The sequence below is a fragment of the Barbus barbus genome (genome assembly GCF_936440315.1).
Source record: "Barbus barbus genome assembly, chromosome: 21".
NCBI classification, from domain to species: Eukaryota; Metazoa; Chordata; class Actinopteri; order Cypriniformes; family Cyprinidae; genus Barbus; species Barbus barbus.
Window position 1 is genome coordinate 18,854,660 of NC_136749.1, and position 6,091 is coordinate 18,860,750.

A 6,091-nucleotide genomic window follows, 5' to 3' on the forward strand; every position below is an offset into this window, starting at 1 on the left:
TTTCTTCTCAAAGTTTGGTTCACCTGTGATATGCTTGACTTACATGTTCAATAGAAATGAAGCTGAAATAAACAGGTCTGATATGTGTCTTGCGTGCAAAGGAGGTCAATATTGCCATTTAGGTGCAACTTAGTTCGCTTTCAAGTCAGTGATACGGCGGTGTTATTTCTCCACAACACCGATGTGCTGTTCTCACAATGCACATTTTGTCTTAGCTGAGTGGCGTGTCCAGTATTTTTGAGCCTTTAAAATGCAGAGATGCTGGTGATTTTATTCAAAGAGAAAATGTGCCATGTAGTTTACAAGTGGCTTTTGCATTTTAATGTGCTTTTATATTTGTTTCCAAATAAAAAAAGAAAGATATGTTTACATCTCACCTTAGTGTCTTAATACATAAAACAATACTAAAATTTTAAATAAAACATGCATGACAGGGTTGTGCACCATTTAGAATTATATATAGTATAATTTGGAATATATATATATATATATAGTACTTAAATTCCAATGCAGTTCCTTCTAGCAAACTAGATGCAGAATTTAATTCAAATTTGAACAAGAAAAGAACATTTTTAACTAGAAAAGCAAAGTGTTATAAGTAGTTTTAAAAATATTGAAATTTGAAGGTCTACGAATATAGATTTGAAATGCCATGCACCTATAGAAATTGGTATTTAGTTTATCATATATATTTCATTAACTTATGTGGACCAGGATGGAAGAACATTTCATTTTTGCAGAAGGTATTTCCTGTGTTGAGTTTTTGCGCTACAATTCTGTCATTCAAATTCAACTTCAAATTCACACTCATGAATTAAGTGCAAATTGAAATTCTTCAGTTCAAAGGTTTTTTAATTGCTGTAATTCTATTCCACTTTTCATGAAATCTATTTCCCAACTCCACAAACCACACATATAACATCATTAAGATCCAATTCAAAAGCCTGATCATATGGCATGGGACACTCATCCCTTCACCCCGACTCTTTTTGGTCCAAAAACATCTCCTCCTGTTGAGAAAGACATCAGATCGACCCTCCAGAACAGCATGCAAACAGCCTTAACCCCTTCATTAGCATTATGCTAACAGCAGGCACACATGCTGGCAGCAGCTTTCACAGGGAGTGTGCAGCAAGAAAGCATCTCAAAGTCATCTGTCTTCATCTTTTCATGCCACTGTGTACAGATGTGCTTTCATTCAACCTCAGGAAAGCAGTGACGGCTCTATTTTACACCGCCACATCCCACAGGGCCTCTTTGAGCTCAGAATAACGTACTGTAGAGCAAAATTAATCAGGCCTATTGTAGAGGGAAAGGTAATGAGACATGTAATGTAGAGAAGGGGAGCACTACTTCATCAAACTACATGTTGTGCTATTTACGGTGATGGCTTTCATTGACATTACGTTCTCATTGCAACGTTGTAATGGTGCAGAACTGAATCAATCTTGTACTATATTGTTCAGCATAATTTGTTTTTGAAGTATCATAATTTATATTTACATTCATGTTCTCAGATTCATGCCAAAAGATTACCAATGTGCCTTATGATTTGGGTACAAGTATAGTATTGTTCTGACATATTCCTTAACTAGTAGATGACAATAAACACTGCTGCAACAAAGCTGTGATGTACCAATATGAAGATAATACCTATGAAGGATAATCATGTCTGAAAATGTAAATCTCCATTAGCTTCCATCTTTAATTCTCTAGATAGACTTTGTACTGAAAATCAATATAGCTTTACAAGAACACACAATAAAACTATCTTCTGACAAAAACTGGTATAAACAAGCTAAGGTGGTCAAGCTGGTTCTGTTTTCATGGTTTTGAACTAAAAGCAGCTAAACCAGCTTAAACCTGCTAAGACCAGCAAACTACCTTAAGATCATTTCATCATATATTCATCATACAGCAAATATTTTCAGTAATTGTGCTGAACTTTCCACAATAGTCTAATTATATAATTAGTGTCATAGGCAGATTAATCATATGAGCAACTGGGACAAATTATGGTACAAACCGACTGCGATGATCTGACACAAAGTCCCATGAAGAGTGTGGAGTGTGTCCCTAAAAACAAGGGGATGTCCACTCCTCAACTGTCTTTGTTATATAGTTGCCCCGGAGCTGAAACACAAAATACACAGCTATCAGTACTTCTATTTTATTAGAAAATGCTGATTTCCTAAAGTACCACACAACTTCTTGATTCTGTAGAGCAATCTTGCTCCAGACGTTAAAGATTTGATTGTTCACTGAGTCTTGGATTTATTTTTTTGTTACTTTGTCAGAAAATCCACTGTAGACACCAAAAAAATATACATACCAAAATAATCCATCATGCTTCTATTAACAGATTCTGACAGTACAAAATACTTCAGTTCTTCAGGATTATATGTTTTAGACTGAGCTCAAAAATATAGAGAGATGCAAAACCAAAATTCTCTTGATTTCATATGTTTAAAATACATTTTAAAAATGTTATAATAACAATCAGAATCAAACCAAATCAAGAAAATTGTATCAGTAGCTACCTAACCCTGAGAAAAGCAGCACTGATTTTATTAAAAAAAAAACATTTGTATAACAAGAAAACCAGGAGCCAAAAGCATAAAAACCCACATAATTAGTAAACGCTGTCTTTAAAATTCATCACTCTTACACAGAGACATTTACAATCAGCCTTCAACCATTATGACATAATGAAATTTGTCATTCCTGGCCACACAGATTCACACAGAGTCAAGAAGTACAAAGACTTCAGGTAACTGTGTCTTCAATGGATGCGAGCACTGCGTCTAAAGACAGTAGTTAAACAGTGATTCTGTCTATAATGGTTGTGGTGTGATGCGAGTAACAAATCTCCAACAGTAAACTGATGCCTCGATTTATTTATAACTTATTGACACAAAGGACAAATGATTTACAATAGTCACTTTGTAGCATCCAGTGTAGACAGCCAGCCTCTAGATGTTGCAGCTCGATGTGACACGATAAATCATTATTATGAGAAAGTTTCTCGTTATTTCGAGAAAATAAGTCATTATTATGAGAAAATAAGTCATTATTACGAGAATCTCTCTTAATAAGGAGTTATTTTCTCGAAATAATTACTTATTTTCTCGAAATAACGAGAAACTTTCTCATAATAATCTTAATTTTTCATACAATAATCTTAATTACCAAGACCGGTCTCGAGTACTACAACACTATTTATAGCTCAAGGTATTCAGCGCAGACAACGTCCTCATTTCTAGACTCGGTTAATTATGTTAAGGTTACATCTGAAAGTGATAGATTTTTTTGTGATAGCATTGTTACTCCTGAGGAAGTTCAAAGAGTTATTAAGAGTTTGAAAAACAATAACTCCCCAGGGTGTGATGGATTTACAGCTGAGCTGAACAAATTATTTACTGATGAATTTACTCCCTTTTTAACTCAGGTTTTTAGAGAAAGTATTGAAAAAGAGGCTTTACCTCCTACATTGATGCAAGGTATCATAACTTCCTAAACCTAAGAAAGATCTTACCAATTTAGACAACTGGCCACCCATAACACTCCTTAACAATGACTATACAATTTTCGCCATAATATTTGCTAAAAGACTTAAAGATTGTTTGATACTGTTATAGATGAGACTCAGTCTGGATTTATGAGGGACCGACATATAATGAATAATATTAGATTAGTTTTAGACTTATTGGATTATAGTGATTTGCTGGAACATAATAGTTTTAATCTTTTCCTGGATTTTTATAAAGCTTTTGATTCAGTTGAACATAAATTTATATTTAAATAAGTGGAAAAAAATGGTTTTGGTGAATATTTTTGTAAGGCAGTAAGAACTCTATATTACAATTGTAGTAGCACAATTAAATTAAAATATGGTACTTTTCCTAGATTTTACTTGTCACATGTTATTAGGCAAGGGTGTCCATTATCTTCTTATTTATTTTTACTAGTTTCCCACATATTCACTTCTTATATTTCTAATAGTGGTCTTCATGGTATCTCACAAACAGATAGCTTCATGCATCAGTCAACTGGCTGATAATACCACTCTTTTTTTGCAAGATGCTAATCAAGTTCCTTTAGCATTAAAGTATATCCAGCAGTTCTCCAAAGCACCAGGCCTGTTCTTGAACCTCTCAAAGTGTGAACTGATGTCCATCAAAGAATGTAATTTGTCAGAAATTTGTAATATTCAAATCAAAGATCAAGTATCTTATTTAGGTGTTATTATAACAAAAAATGAATTAGAAAGATGCTCCTTTTAATCCATTAATTGAGAGTACTCAGAAAAAACTGAATATGTGGCTCCAACGTGATTCTCTCATTGAAGGGAAGAATCTTACTAGCCGAAGCTGAAGGTTTGTCGAGGTTAACATATGCTGCTCTCTCTTTGAATGTTGACACTGCCATTCTTAAAAAAAATTGATACAATGCTTCTCAACTTTGTTTGGAAGAATAATAAAACTCATTTTATTAGAAAATCTGTATTTATGAACACCTTTGAGAAAGGGGGTTTAAACTTTCTTGATTTCACCACTTTAAACAACACCTTTAAAATAAATTGGGGGAAAAAACTGTATCAATAAGCCCTCATCTACATGGAATCTGATCCCTTTTTTTGGGGATCAGATTTTGCTTCAAGAAGTTGATTCATAGAATTTAGACCGGATAAGTGCTCTCTTAAAAGACTTCTGAACAGTTGGTATTAATATCGTTCTTAAAACAGTTAAAGATCTTTACATTTATTCTGGAATTGCTTTTACACAAATTCATTTTGGTGTGACATTCTTGATTTTATCAAATGTTATGTGAATCCTAATTTAAAGTTTACCTACTTATCTGGAAACACTTCAGGAGTGTCGAAATTGTCGTCAGATTGGTTGAATTATACAGGATTTCCGGGAGACGTGTGTGTCGCGTTCTTTATCGTTCCGCCTGGAAACATAGACGCCGTGACGCCAAAACCCCTCACGAAAGAAGAATGCCGAGGTGTTTACAACTGTGACGACAAACGCTTATCAGGATCAAATAAACGCGAGATTTTCAAAATTGTGAAATACTTAAAGTTTGCGGCATAGAATCTTTAAAATATGTCCGAGAGTTTTACACACCGGTTTGTTATTGTGGCGACATTTCCACGCCTCGAAATGTGACGCTAAACGAAACGAACTGTAATTGGTTGTTTAACATGGGTTGTTTGACATTGGTCTGGAATTAAAGCTACATTCCAGACCTTCAGCAATCAGTCTGAAGGTCTGGCAACGCGAGACTTCCGGTAGACATAGAATCAATAACAACAGCCAAGTCCCTCTAGATAGTTTTTTTTTTTATATAACAAGCTAAATTTGCTGCTTCTTTAATTCTGTTAATTCTGAGATAATTAACTCGTTAATTCAGAAAAACAGAGCAAAAACTTTTTTTCATGAAAAATTATCTCGTAATTCTGAGATAATTAAGTCATTAATTCAGAAAAACAAAGCAAAAAAAATTTTTCATGAAAAATTATCTCGTAATTCTGAGACAATTAAGTCATTAATTCAGAAAAACAGAGCAAAAACTTTTTTTCATGAAAAATTATCTCGTAATTCTGAGACAATTAAGTCATTAATTCAGAAAAACAGAGCAAAAACTTTTTTTAATGAAAAATTATCTCGTAATTCTGAGATAATTAAGTCGTTAATTCAGAAAAACAGAGCAAAAACTTTTTTTTCATGAAAAATTATCTCGTAATTCTGAGATAATTAAGTCGTTAATTCAGAAAAACAGAGCAAAAAAATTTTTCATGAAAAATTAACTCGTTAATTCAGAAAAACAGAGCAAAAACTTTTTTTCATGAAAAATGATCTCGTAATTCTGAGATAATTAAGTCGTTAATTCAGAAAAACAGAGCAAAAACTTTTTTTCATGAAAAATTATCTCGTAATTCTGAGATAATTAAGTCGTTAATTCAGAAAAACAGAGTAGATTTTTTTTCCTCAAGTGAATGCAATACGCTTCCGTACGTAATCACTAGAAAACAAGAAAGAAAAATAATATTCCATGGCTTCTTAGGACTTTGGTACTTTAATGAGTT